Source organism: Mustela nigripes, chromosome 2 (assembly GCF_022355385.1).
Source record: "Mustela nigripes isolate SB6536 chromosome 2, MUSNIG.SB6536, whole genome shotgun sequence".
Classification (NCBI taxonomy): Eukaryota; Metazoa; Chordata; class Mammalia; order Carnivora; family Mustelidae; genus Mustela; species Mustela nigripes.
This window is the reverse complement of record NC_081558.1, coordinates 123,317,905-123,333,304: the sequence shown is the minus strand read 5'-3', so window position 1 is coordinate 123,333,304 and position 15,400 is coordinate 123,317,905. Positions and strand designations below refer to the sequence as shown.

General features: G+C 42.3%; 1 pseudogene; it reads left to right on the top strand.

Moving 5' to 3' along the window:
* Positions 1-6,643, top strand: part of LOC132010519 (heterogeneous nuclear ribonucleoprotein A3-like) — a 54,362-nt pseudogene extending 47,719 nt beyond the window's left edge.
* The last annotated feature ends 8,757 nt before the right edge of the window (positions 6,644-15,400 follow it).

Sequence of the window (15,400 nt, the reverse complement as noted above, 5' to 3'; positions counted from 1 at the left end):
TTTATGTATCAGTGATCCAAAAAAATAACTATTCTGCCCTTAATACTTTAAGTAACATAGAAAATAGTTGGTAGATGGAAGATAAATCAGTGTAGCTTGAATGTAGTATTTTTGAAGGTATGTTCAGAGTTTTTTGTTTTTTTACATCAGCAAAATATATCTGCAACTTTAAGGTTTGGAAAATCAAACCAGACCGTGATATTAATTCTTTATATACTCCACATTCCTCTATAATGTGCTTTGATTTTGTGACATCCTGAATCTTCACTGAGTTTTCGATGGCAAGGCAAGTCAAGGGCGCATCTCCATCAGCGTCCACAGTCGACAGCGTGTTCCTTGTTGTTTACTGCACCCTCCCCATTAGGTCATGCCCATTTGGAGACTGAGAAAAACACGGTATTGGGACCACTAACAGGGCATTTTAATTTGGCTACGCAGAGCTTCCTGTTTGGGGCACAAACTCATTGTGGCCTCAGTGAAAAGAACAAGTACGGCCAGGGCAGGTAGAACACTGCCTGTCACATTGACTGGGGATTCAACTCCCTCACAACAAAGCTGGAGCAAATTATCCAGGCTTAATTATAATTGACCTGGCTAAGACTCGACCGCACAGAAAAATCTCACAGACAGTAGTCGCAGAATGGGGCTGATCTGAGGGGAGCTGCGAAGCAGCGAGTGTCATCCGTCAGTCAGTGACCCTCATTTTCTGTTTTCATACTATTTTCCTCCTCTCCAGGCCAACTTTCATTATGTACCTCCTTTCTTTTCTCTGTTTTCTCAAGGCCTCTGTTCCTGTCCCGGTTAAAGCGGATTTGTAGTTTGGAATTAATGACTAGTTATTTCACCCCTCCAGGCGTATCTGGGTTTCAAACAAAGATGGCAGTTACAGCTCAATGGTTGGCTGAGAGGTGTATGTCTATGACTTGGGGTTCAATTCCTGTCACCACCACTCATTACTTGGTACCCATCAGCATCTTGGTTACTTGCCCATAAAATCAGGGCAATAAAAATGACATCCCAAGTTGAGTGAGGACTCAGTAACATCTGTTAAAAAATGCTTTGATAAACCTCAAATCATTACAAACACTGTTAGGTACTTTTTTTTTTTTTTAAGGATTTTATTTATTTATTGAGAAAGAGAGGGGGGGTGCACAAATGGAGGGAAAGAGAGAGAGAATCTCAAGCAGACTCGCCGCTAAGTGTGAAGCTTGACGTGGGGCTCGATCTCACGACCTCACAAAAAAAAAGAGATCATGACCTGAGCTGAAACCAAGAGTCGGGCGCTTAACCCAGTGAGCCACCAGGTGCCCAATGCTGTAAGTTATTTTTATGATTAGATCAATACCACTAATTTTTCCATTTCCCTCACAGGATTCTTGAGGTCCCTGGAGGGGGTTCTGCTTCCTACTGATCCCCAAGGACCACCTGTGCCGAGCAATGAGGAAGGATGCAACAATATTCATTAAATGAATGAATGAATGTGTGTATGAACGACATGGGAAATGGGCATTTTGAGCTGAATGCCTCATCCATGCAGCCCTTTTCTGCACGGACAGTCCTCAATGACCACAGAAGAGAAGCAGGATCCTCTTTTTTGATTGACCAATAAAGTGATAACTTATGTGAAGTATTCACCCCTATGCATATTGGAGTTGAAGTTTATGAGGTCCCTTTTCTGCCCACCAAAAGCCAAAATTAGTGCTCCAAAGTGGGCAGAAAAAAATCATTTGATCCTCAAACTCATACTTAAAAGGAAAGGCTAGTAGTTTATTTTTAGTTTTTGTGCCTGTGAATTTTGAGCCAGGATGACCACTAGGCCTGGATATAGAAACAGAGTGACACTATTATTTCTGCTAAGTGCCATCCTACATTAAATGTCACTTGTATTTTTTTTTAAAGTGTAATTATTTCAGAGAGCCCAAAGGGCTAAAATTTGCGTGTGTGAAGTAAACATGAAAAACCCCTTCCTCCCTTTATTATCTGTGCTGTTCACTCTCGGGCTACAAAAGCACTGAGGGTGCGGCCGGCCTATGGTCTCTGTGTGCTGAGTATCTTCTGTTTCCAGATCCACCTTCCACCTTTCTCTGTGGACCCACAGAGTCTGGCCAATATGGGCTGCTCACACAGGGTCCCTCATTTCCAGGTCAGCAGAATGGAGGGCAGAAGAATTGGGGGTATTTATTTCCCTGGTTTCTTCTCTAATGGCTTAGCAAGGGACACAGTGGATATTAGCATGGGGTTTACTACCTCCTTCTTGTTGCTGCTGGCCCCAAAGTGTGCACTGTCTGCTGGTGGTTTCTGTAATCGCTGCCCACATCTTTCTTCACATAGAGTGCCTTTGTTAAAGGCTGGCCTTTCAAATGAGCCAGCTGAAGCTTGCTTCTTTCCTGCCAGGACCCTAACTGATATACCTCCCCTGCAGAGAGACTCTAATACATCTGTGAGTTGGCCTTTGAGTCTTAGATACTTAAACATCAGCAAAAGTCTGGGTGGGGAGGCATCTGGGTGGCTCAGTCGGTTGAGCATATGTCTTTGGCTCGGGTCAGGATCTCGGAGTCCTGGGATCAAGCCCAACATTGGGTGCCCTGCTCAGTGGGGAGTCTATCTTTCCTTCTCCACCTGCTCAACCCCTGCTCATGCTCTCTCTTGTTCTCTCTCCCTCTCTCAAATAAATACATAAAATATTAAAAAAAAAAAAAAAAAGCCTGGATGGGAATCATCTATCCATTTCTCTGAGCAATTCACCAACTACTATCATTTTTATTTTTATTTTTTTATTTATTTAATTTTTAAAAAAAGATTTCATTTGGCTTTAAGTTATTTCATAAATATTTCCATGTCTTCTTTCCTGGGTCCTGTTTGTGAGGTCGGCAAGCATCAGTAGCATTAACACACAACACAGGGGTTCTCACAATGTGCTCAGCATCAACAGCAGCAGTATCACCTGGGACATTATAAAATTGTAAATTGTTGGGCCCAGACCCAGACCTACTGAATCAGAAATCTAAAGAGTGAGGCCAGCAATTTGTGCAACAATTTCTGTTCTAGCAAGCCTTCCAGATGATTCCAGTACAAGCTGAAGTTGGAAAACCACCAGTGTAACCTATGGTTACATATGCATTTTATTTTATTTATTTTTTTTAAAGATTTTATTTATTTATTTGACAGAGAGAAATTACAAGTACACTGAGAGGCAGGCAGAGAGAGAGAGAAGGAAGCAGACTCCCTGCTGAGCAGAGAGCCCGATGCGGGACTCGATCCCAGGACCCTGAGATCATGACCTGAGCCGAAGGCAGCGGCTTAACCCACTGAGCCACCCAGGTGCCCTACATATGCATTTTAATGTAAGGAATCCCATCCTGTTCTATCCCATCCTCCACTCCCCTGGAAAGGACTTTCATTTTTCCAGTTCAGTGGTCTTCTCAGACTGGAGTACACCAATGCACCAGAATGACCCATTTAGGAAGCTCACTCAAGATCCCAAAACCTATATCCCACGCCGGATTCAGGGATCAGAATTTCAACTCTGAGAACCACTGATCCCTCTGTCAACTCAAAATGACAAGAACCACACCTGGAATAGAAACAACAAAGCTGAAGGAAGAACATCCATCATCTGGATGTAGTAAGCTCTATGGAACCAGAGTTACTTTGGACATGACTTTAGCTTGTGGTGTACTGGCCACTGGAGGAGAAGGTTTCCTATTGTATACAGCTGGATCATGTTCATGGCAACTTTGGATGCAGACAAGAGTAGACCTCTTTTGAAGGTGCTGGTCCTCCCATTCCTCTCTCTCATACTCTGCTCCCATCCACAGCTCCGTCCGAGTGAGCATTCCATCCAGTTATCCCAAGCCCCTGATGACTGTGTCCAGTCCAAATCATTGGCTGGGTAGCCATTTCTCTCAAAATACAGATCCCTTCTCTCAATGTGCACAAGGCCTTGCTCCTCACAGAGTGGTCCGTGAACCAGCAGCATCAAGCTATATCATCTGGGTTTCTCTGGGCCCACCTAGACCTACTGACTTAGAATCTGCAGCCTAACAACATCCCCATGTGATTCACACGCAGACTGATGTTTGGAAGCTCTGGTTAAAGCGATGTAAACCTTTTAGAGATTCGGGAGTGGACACTTCAACTCTATCCAGAATTGGTGGTCATTTAAAAAAAAGAAAAGATTTTATTTATTTATCGGAGAGTGAGAGAGCTAGAAAGAGCACAAGTAAGGCAGGGAGGGGAGAGGCAGAGGGAGAAGCAGACTCCCTGCTGAGCAGGGAGCCAGATGCAGGACTCAATCCCAGGACTGCGGAATCATGATCTGAGCCAAAGGCAGATGCCTAACTGACTGAGCCACCCAGGCACCCCAGTGGTCAGTTTTGATCATACGAAAATTATGATGGATTCTTTTTTTTAAATTATTTTTTATTTTTTATTTTTTATAAACATATAATATATTTTTATCCCCAGGTGTACAGGATTATGATGGATTCTTAAAGAAATTAAGAAAGTCTGTCTACTGACAGCAAATGGCCATTGGAGAAGAGAAAAGCAGATATTAGATAAATGAAGAAACAGAGAAAGTAGCTGAGTTCTTGAATTTTCTATATTAGGCTCCCTGAGAGCAAGCTTTCTTTCATTTTTTTTTGATCTTGGACATCCAGGAGATTTCTGGTTGTATCATTACAATAAACTTCCCTTTTTACTTAATCTAGCTTAAACGAGTGTCTGTTTCCGGCCATAGATAACTTGCAAAAAGATGAACAAAAGTGCAACTAAAAGAAAATTAAAATAGATGTTTGGAGTCATTTATAAGGTATATTGTATAGGGTGTAATTTATGAGTAAATTACATAATGCATAGTCATTAAGAAAAACTCAAAATTTTCAGAGAGAAGCAAAATAGAAAAAAGATCTTTCTTCTTCCTTCTTCCTATTTCCTAGAGGTAAACGGTTAACAGCGTCTTGTATAATCTTTAATAATTTTTTCTGTGTACCTGTAAGTGCCCCTGTTTTTTCCCTTGGTACTAATTGAAGAAAAAAAAGCAGGCTTTCGGTCCCATATTGAACTTGAGTTGGAAGAGGCAAGTCCAATCCCAAAGTAGATTCAAAGGAACTAGAGCAGTTGAGAAAACTGTTTATTGGTGGTTTGAGCCTTGAAGCTACAGATGATAGTTAAAGAAAACATTTTGGAAAACAGGGCACACTTACAGATTGTGCGGGGATAAGAGACCCTTCCTCCAAACAAAACCTTCCAGCGGGTTTGGTTTTGTGACTTACTCCTGTGTTCAAGTGGTAGATGCAGCCATGTGTGCCAGACCACAGGAAGTTGATAGGCACGGAGGGGAACCGAAGAGAGTCTTTTCTAGAGAGGATTCTGTAAAGCCTGATGCCCCTCCCACAGAGAAGAATATTTCTGTCGGTGGTATTAAAGAAGATGCAGAAGACTATAACTTGGGAGACTACTTCAAAAAGATGGCACAATTGAAACCATAGAAATTATGAAAGTTAGGTATAGTGGAAAAAAGGAAGATTTGCTTTTGTAGCTTTTTAAAAAAAGACTTTATTTGACAGAGAGAGAGAAAGAGCATAAGTAGGGGGAATGACAGGAGAAAAGGAAGAAGTAGACTCCCTGCTGAGCAGGGAGCCCTATGTGGGGCTTGATCCCAGGACCCTGAGATCATGACCAGAGGCGAAGGCAGACAATGAACCGACTGAGCCACCCAGGTGTCCCTGCTTTTGTAACTTTTGATGATCGTGATACAGTTGATAAAATTATTATTCAGAAACACCACACTATTAATGGGCATAACTGTGAAGTGAAAAAGGCCCTTCCTAAATCAGAAGTGCCATCTACTGGATCGCAAAGAGGTCATGGAGATGGATCTGGTAACTTTATGGGCTGTGGTAGAAACTCTGGTGGAAGGGGAGGCTCTGCTGGTGGAGGTGGTGGCAGGAGCGGCAGATATAGAGGAAGTGAGAGGGGATATAAGGGATCTTGTGGTGGTGACAACCATGGTGGTGGTCCTGGTTGTAGCAGTAGAGGACGCTATGGTGGCAGCAGGCCAGAATATGGACACCAAGGAGGCGGATGCAGTAGCAGTGGTGGAGGATATGATGGTCACAATACAAGAGATAATTTTGGACCTAACTATGGTGGTGGTGGGAACCATAATTATTTTAGAAATTAGAATGGACAACAGCAATCAAATTTTGGGCCCATGAAGAGGGGAAGTTTTGGTGGGAGAAGCTTAGGGAGTCCCTAGGGTGGTGGTTAGGTATCTTGTGGTCAAGTGGTGGAAATGGCAGCAGAAGAAACTCAGAAGAAAAGGCGTACAGTTCTTTGCAGGAAAGAGAGTGAGGGGTTGTCAGGACAATTGCAGGTCACTTTGAGACAATCGTCCTGAACGCATTAAAAGAACTAAAAAAATCTGCCACAGAAGGAACGATGATCCGTAGTCAGAAAAGTTACTGCAGTTTGAACAGGAACCCCTTTGTGGTGGGACCATCACAGCCATACTTTGCGAACAGTGCAGCTATTGATAAAACCAGTGTAGTGTCAATTACGTGTACATTCCTGAGGTCTTTTACCTGCTGTAGCTTTGTCTTTGTCCATGGCTTTGCAGTACAGGTATATTGCCCTGTAAATTATAGTGGTGGCATCAGAAATGAAAAATTAAGGAATTTTTAACTTTTTCCAAAAAGAAAAAAGAAAGAGAGAGAAAGAAAGAGAAAGCTGATCACCTTATTATCACTATGCCTGGAGAGATAAATTTAAAACAAATTTTAAAAATACCCTTCTAGGGGCGCCTGGGTGGCTCAGTCATTAAACATCTGCCTTCAACTGGGGTCATGATCCCAGGGATCTGGGATCGAGCCCCACATCAAGACCCACATTAGCCCTGCATTGCGCTCCCTACTTTTTGGGAGCTCTCCTCTGCTGTTCCTCCTGCTGTGCTCTCTCACTCTCTCTGTCAAGTAAGTAAATAAAATCTTTTAAAAATAATAAATAAAAACAAACAAAAAACAAAAAAATACCCTTCTATAGCTTATTATTTATAAAATAGTCCTTTGAGGCCTACAGTAGGGCAAACACTATAACTGCCCTGGATTTAAAGTATGGATATGCTTTAAAGTCATGTTTTCAGTTTTCACTGAGATGCATTAAATAAATAGTTATATCAAAGGTTCCTGTTATATTCACTTTAAAATATTTGAAGACATTATCCCGAGCACAGGTAGGAATTTTCTTTTAATATTTAGTGCTAGGGAAAGACGGTCACCCCTGAGAAATTGAAATGCTTTGTTATGTAGCAGGCTGAATCATTGACCATGGTTTTGACTTTTTGCCTCAACTGTCAGGGTGCTCAGAGTCAAGCAAGAAATTAACCAAAGAAACTGATTTTTCTTTTTCTTTTCTCCCTCCCTCGCTCCCTCCCTTTCTTCCTTCCTTCTTTGTTTCTTTCTTCCTTCCAGTACCCTCTATGTCCAGGGTGGGGCTTGAACTCACAGCCCCAAGATTAAGAGTCAAATGCTCTACTGACTGAGCCTGCCAGGTGCCCCGAAGCAATGATTTTTCTAGCTGGCAGATTCTTGTTCTTTTCCTTGGCTATGAGCTTCTATTTCTATGTCATTATTTCATTGTATATTTTGTTTAATTATAAGCTGCTCCCAGTATTTTTGTGGAATAAAGAAGATATTTAGACAACTACAACCTTTTAAATGGTAGAACCAAGGCACTAACAAAGATTTACCTATATTTGCTGAGGTATTTGCTAGCAGAGCTGGAAATGGAATTCTGGTTTACTAACTGCTAGTTCACGCCCTTTTCTCTGTTCCATGTGAGCTGAGTGAGGGACAAGATTTTCCCCCTTAGCCACAGAACATATTATGTTTTTTAAAAGTATGATTGGGGTGCCTGGGTGGTTCAGTGGATTAAGCTTCTGCCTTAGGCTCAGGTCATGATCTCAGGGTCCTGGGATGGAGCCCCGCATAGCATGGGGCTCTCTGCTCAGCAGGGAGCCTGCTTCCGCCCTCTCTCTCTCTGCCTGCCTCTTTACCTAGTTGTGATCTCTGAAGTCAAATAAATAATATATTTGAAAAAATTTTAAAAAAAAGTATAGCAATCCTGGGGCACCTGGGTGGCTCAGTGGCCTCTCCCTTCAGCTCAGGTCATGATCTCAGGGTCCCAGGATTGAGCCCCACATCAGGCTCACTGCTCAGTGGAGAGCCTGCTTCCTCCTCTCTCTCTCTCTCTGCCTGCCTCTCTGCCTACTTGTGATCTCTGTCTGTCAAATAAATAAATAATATCTAAAAAAATATATGAGAAAAAAGGTAAAAGTAAAAACAATAAAAGTATGGCAGTCCTGCAAATGTCACTGTTGAATGTTCTTTGAATTGAAAATGTGCTTTAGCTTTTGAAGGCCACCTACCTTGCCTTACAGATTATTTTCAAAGGCAGTTTCTTTGTATCTAAGGACCCACCCAATGCTGGGTGCCTAAGGTTTGCCCACAGGCAGAACAAAAGATGAGGGTCCTGTATTCTCCGCTGCATTAAATGGTCCTTCAAAAATGCAGAACACCATTTTTCTGTCAGCTTCTTTCCAAGGGGATGGCAATTACAGACCTTGAATAAAACCATGTAAGAGAAACAGACAAACACTTTGGTGGGCAGGGAGATGAGTCATGCTCTAACAAAGGATCACTAAAAGTCCTTTTTCTGTTTTGTTTTGCTTTGTTTTGAGAATTCAGTTGTTCTCTAGGAGGTATTTAATAGTCTCTCCACTTTAAAAAAATCCAACTTAATTTATTCTGTTATGAAACATAGCATGGCCTTTATTTATCTTTGATAAATATAAAACATTACAGAAAGCAAATCTTTTTTCCAAAATTCCAGGTGAAACACAATATGGAGGATGGTTAATGCCATCGCCTTTCAAGAGTGCCCTCTGCTGGCAGTTGCCTTGAATTTAAAAATATTATGCGGTAGGTAGGTTTCAGGATTTCATTTGCTGACCAAGTTTTTTTTTTTTTTTTAAACCATTAGGTCTTTACATTTTTTTATATTTTATTTTGCTTTGTTTCATTTTATTATTTTATTTGTTAGACAGAGAAAGAGAGAGAGCACACAAGCGGGGCAGCAGCAGTGGGAGAGGGAGAAGCAGACTCCTTGCTGAGCGGGGAGCTTGCCTCAGGACTTGATCCCAGAACCCTGAGCCAAAGGCAGACCTTAACCGACTGAACCACTCAGGCGCCCCAAACCAAATAAAATTTTGGTTTTTTAAGATTTTATTCATTCATTTGACAGAGATCACAAGTAGGCAGAGAGGCAGGCAGAGAGAGAGGAGGAAGCAGGCTCCCCACCAAGCAGAGAGCCCCGATGCGGGGCTCGATCCCAGAATCCCAGGATCACGACCTGAGCTGAAGGCAGAGGCTTTAACCCACTGAGCCACCAGGCGCCCCCCAAACCAAATAAATTTTTAATGCAAACCAAATAAATTTGTAATGCGTTAAAAAAAAAAATCTGCAGGAAAACAAAAGCAAAACAAAATGGATTTTATCTGAAGGATATAGATAAGCAAATATATTAAATATAATAGAATCAAGCATAATTTTATATATTAGGAAGAAAAACACTGTTTTACTTTGTGAGAACATGAGAACATTCGTTCAGCCAAGATTCCTTGAGTGCCTATTCTGTGAGAGGACTGTGTCAGCCACCCCAGCCATCCGGATGACAAAAGTGCTGCTCACTCGGGCCAACATCAAGGATCCCACGGTCTTGTGAGGGAGTCAGACCCACTAAAAATTACCCAGCGCCAAGTTTACAGTGCACTGTGAGACTAATGAAGGATAATAGGAAGGCAGAACCTTCCCAAGAGGAAACCACCCTTGAAAGGATTTTGCTCCTCAGGGGAAAGAGTCCTCCACCCTTTCCCCTGTGATAGATAGATGACAAAAACCTGATTGGATGCCACACACAGCAAGGGTTAATCAGATTAAAACAGCCTATCAAGTGGCTTCTAAGAACCCCTAGACTTAGAAACTCTGGTGGCAACCCTTTCGGGTCCCCTCTCTCTTTGGGAGCTTTGTATTGTCATTTTTGCTATCGCTCAGTCAGCTTTGTTTTGGTCTTCACCACTCTGTCTGGCCTACCTCTTCATTCTTAGAAGTGATGTGACCAGGAACCATGGGCACTGGGGAGAAAAAATATCCTGCAGTAAGACCAAAGGGAGGGATACATGAATCCACCGGAGGAGGGAGAAGTTAGGAGAGGTACCCTGGAGGAGGCTGGCAGAGGAAGATGAGGAAAGGACAAAGAAAGGCAGAAGGAGAGGACACAGGGTGGGTATTTCAAACCATGATAATAAGTTCAGTGTTGGCTATCTACCGCTTAGCACAACATACAGGGCTTGCCAATCGATGAGACTGTACAATAGCAGAGCTCCAATGTTTTGGTCTCAGGACCTTACATTCTTTAAAATTTTGGAGGACCCAAAGAGCTTTTGTTCATAGGGACTTTGTTTATTGATGTTTACGGTATTAGGAATTAATTACATGTTAAGCTTAAGCTGTATTTTATGGAAAAGGAAATGCAAAATTTTACCCAACACAAATGAGTGGAAGTGTGGCATTGTTTTACATCTTTCCAAAAATCATTCATGTCTGGCTTAATACGAGCCAACATCCTACCTGTTGAAACTGGTCCACATGTCCAGTAGCAGCTGGGAATCTCCACTCATGAAAGGAAAACAGTGATGAAGGCAAATAACATCACAGTATTATTACCAGAATTGTTTTGATTCTGTAGGCCTCCAAGGGTGCCCAGACCACACCTGGAGAAGCGTGGCTGCCTAAGTCTGCAGGAGTGGGGCCATGAGGGGGCACTGTGCTTGTCGCATTTGATGCCCTGAACCTAACCAATGGCCTGAAGGACGTTAAGCTTGGAACTAGAACAGACTGTCCAGGCTTGGAAAGAAGGCAATGGATTTTGCATGTTTGAGATATACATATTTGTTGTTTGCATTTTTATTTAAATCTCTTATAAATATTAAATATGTAAGTATTTTATCTAGAAATATTTGGTAAGTAGATTGATTGGACTCCATGACTGACAAAGTTGAAGGACTATGGGGCGCCTGGGTGGCTCAGTTAGTTAAGCATCTGCCTGCAGCTCGGGTCATGATCCCAGGGTCCTGGGATGGAGTCCTACTTCTTCCCCTCTCCCTCTTCCCCCATGTTGTCTCTCAAAAACAAACAAACAAACAAACAAACAAACAAATAAATAAAATCTTTAAGAAAAAAGTTGAAGGACTAAGAAGGTAAAGACAACTCTCACAGTCCTAGCTTGGGTGACCGGAGAGAGAGCAGAAGTAGGACCTGGTAAAAGAAGGCCTAGGTAAGGCCACACCAATGCAGAGCAAGAAGACAATGCATATATTTAGTTTGGGACTTGCTGCACCAGTGGGGTTATCAGAGGGCCCAGGGAGGCATTTAGAATGAAGGTGAAAGCATGAATCTGAATCTTATGCAGGGGCAGATTTACCATAAAACTTGAGCTTAGGGCCCCTCCCATGCATGGGTCCCATTCAGGGAACCAGAGGGACCCCACTCACAGATGCACAAGATTATTGCCTTTTTAAAATACACAAATGTTAAAAATACCATTTACCTGCCCTTGTTCTCATCAGTGACTCCACCCCAGTTTGTCCATCACAAATTCTCTGGATGCTTAGAATGGTTGCAGATGTTCTGGGGGGTCTGGTCAAGGGGAAAATTGAGTTGGTGGTGCATTGGCCTTGGGTTTAGTGGGATATATTTATGTGATTCACATCTTCTTCAGCTACTGCTGACTCACCCAGTAGAGGAATAACTTCCAGGAGTCCCCGTACCCCACCCTCTGCTGAAGTACTGGGCCAGATGTATTAAAATAGGAACTACTGCACCAGCACCAGAAGTTCAAGGGGTAGTGGAGGAAAAACAAGGTCAAGAACATACAGGGCCAGAAGTAATCTATGGAAAATACTCCCCATCGTCTGATGTGCTGTAAATGTAAGCGGAGGGTTTTGTTCTTGTCAATGACTTGCAGAAATGAACATTCTCTCCAGGCAGGAATTGTGGTGCAACAAAGATGATTTTAATTCCTTGTCATTCCTTCTGGTGAGCAGGAAGCAAGAAGCAGGAAGCAGTGGTGCCTGTTTCCCCTCCCCTGAATCTGGGCTGTGATTTGCTTTGACCAATGGGATATGGTAAAATGATGCTGGGCAACTTCTAAAACTGGATCTTAAGAGGTACAAACCTTCCCACTTTTGCAGACTCAGAATCCTCCATCATGCAATCCCCATGCCATGCTTCTAGAATTCCAATACAGGAGGAAAGGCCATGTGCTAGAGAACCAAGTCACCCAGCTACTGGCCAGCAACAACTGTCAGGCTTGTAGTGAGCCCCATCGTGACGTTCCAGCCTAGCAGAGCACTCTCAGACTATGGCCCTAGTCAGCAGGTGGGTCTGCTACAGCCCTAGTTAGCCTGGTGGCAGGCGAGCCACTGGGCTAAACTTAGTCAACCCGGAATCATGCAGTAACAAATGGCTAGTGTTTTAAATTACAAGTCTCAGCCTAATTTATGACTCAGCAATAAATAACGAAAAGAGTTATTTTGTGTTTGGGTCGGAAGGAAGACACAGGGGAGCTAAAGGACCACGAGAGAATTTTTTCTGGACAGGACAGATTTGACTCTCTTTATAGACCAAAACGAAGGAGTGAATAGTTCAGGGAAGAGTAAAAGGTCTAGGAGAAAGGGGAGATACTTTCACATGTCCTTGAATGAGACCATAATGAATCAATTAAGGAGGCAAACTGATGTACTGGCTTTGTATAGAAGACAGGAACTTCATTCTAACAGAATGGTGGAAATGAAGTCGGCAGAGGATAATACGAAGTTACTTAGCTTGGTAAACCTTTTATCTTACAGAAGAAAACTTAAAATAATTTTAATCTGTGGCCAAGCAAATAAATATTTTTGCATGATTTTTTTTAAGTCTAATTTTTTTTTTTTTTTTAGTAATCTCTACACCCAGTGTGGGGCTCCAACTCACAACTCTGAGATCAAGAGACACATTCTCAACCAACTGGGCCAGCCAAGTGCCCCTATTGCATGAATTTAACTGGAATAAAGAACATAGAATTTGATTCCCTATTAAAGAATAATGAGACCAGAAAGAAGACAATCTCCTAAAAGGGGTAGAATTGCTTTAACTGTTTAAAATTTCTCAGGTTCTTAAATGGACTTCCATGGAACACCTGGTGAAATATGTTATGTTATATCATTCTTTTAGGGCACTTTGCGACAGTTTTATTTTATTTTTTTTTAATATTTTATTTGACAGAGAGAGATTACAAATAGGCAGAAAGACAGGCAGAGAGAGGAGGGGAAGCAGGCTCCCTGCTAAGCAGAGAGCCTGATGCGGGGCTCGATCCCAGGACCCTGAGATCATGACCGAAGCTGAAGGCAGAGGCTTTATTTAACCCACTAAGCCACCCAGGCACCCCTGTGACAATTTTATTTAACACAGTAAAAACCTCGGCTGCTATCTGTTAAGAAAAATACAGAAAGGACTTGAGCTATAGAAGGAAGAGAAAAAAAATAATCACTTCACTTTATCGGATGCGACAGAATATTCAGGGTCCGGGAATGAATGGTCAAGAGGGAATTCTGAGGACGTCTTCAGCACAAGAAGGTGGTTTCAGTAAGGCACAGGGACAGGACCTGTGGGCAGAAAGAGCTGCACGGGGTTGTGACAGGTGATTGATTAGATACTTTTAAGTTGGGAGGGGGTTAAGGATGGTGTATGCCTCTAAGGAATTTGGAAGCAAGATTTTCAGGACCTTGATGGGCTAGCTGTTGTGTAAGATAAGGTCATTTACTACTGTCTAGTAAAACCGTAGTCTTCAGAGCCTTCAGATGAGTATCAGTGGGCCATATGTTAGGAAGATGATTGCTAACATATATTTGGGGGGAGGAGGATAGCGATAAAGCAAGTTTCCAAAAGGATTTTTATATGTTGAAGAAGACTTACAGGATCCTGGAGGTCAGGCTAATGTCAAGTTAAGGTTGCCTTTTGCCTCTAGCAATGTATTAACAGTGAGGCCACTGAGGTCCTGGAGGAAGGTCACCCTGACAGTTTGAAGTACTTGTCAGTGAGCTGCAAAGAAAATTTAATTATTTTCTATATTTCTTTTGCTTTTGTTCTCCCCATCATTACCATTCACTTAAAAACATTTGTTTTTGCGTTAAAATGTGGTAGTTAAAAACAGGTATGTAATTACTTTGAATTATTTAAATTTTCTTAGAAATGTTTAAGGCAATAATTTCCATCTAAAGTAGTTTTTTATATTTGACATAAACTTAATTTACTTCTAAAAGAAACACATGAAAAATAATAACCCAGTTCTTACAAGCTCATTTTTTTTTTCCCAGCGAGGATTTATTTATTCAAAAACACATTTTGAGGAGCCCCTGGGTAGCTCAGTCGGTTGAGTGTCCACCTCTTGATTTTGGCTGAAGTGGTGATCTCAGAGTTGAGAGACTGAGCCCTGCATTGGGCTCTGTGCTGGGCATGAAGCCTGCTTGGGATTTTTCTCTCTCCCTCTCCCTTTGCCCCTCTCCCCACCAATCTCTCTCTCTTTAAAATAACAAAAACAACACGTTTTGATAGTCCACTGTGGTGTGCTCTGTTCTAAATGCTGAGGAAACAGGAATGCACAAAACAAAGTCCCTGCCTTCATGGAGCTTACATTTAAATATGGGGAGAACAGAAAACAAACACAACTAAATACCGAGAATTGCAAACAGAAAAGTGAGATGGCAAACAGCAGCCATCCACGGTGGTCAGAGGGGCTGAAGTAAGCCTGGTGACTGGAAGGGCTGGGTCTCCTTTGGACAGACAGTCTGTCAGAAGGTGGGGCTCTCCACCTCCTGTCAACAGTGGGTCCGCTGTAAGAAAATCTGGGGGAGGAGCCTTGCCCCACAAGACACGAGATGTCACCAGCCTGTCTAATGACACAAGATGCTGGTTCTAAAGTGACAGGGCTATCCAGTTTGTAATACACACCTACTAGAAATCGTGTCTATGTCTCCAGTCTTTGAGGTCTGGGGAGGCTGGTCCTGATACCAACATCTTCTAGATGTTTAACTACAGGATGTATTGGAAAATAAGAGATGTTATTAAAAAAAAAAGGGGGGGAGATAAAAAATGACATTGACAATAGAAACAATACTAAAACACATGGAGTACATCGTCAATGCTCTGAAGGAGAATTGCTGGCACTGTTAGTGGATCTTCCCAACAAAGTAGAGCTCTACCCTAGAGATTCCGTTGGAGAAGATAAAAGAAACTACAACTGA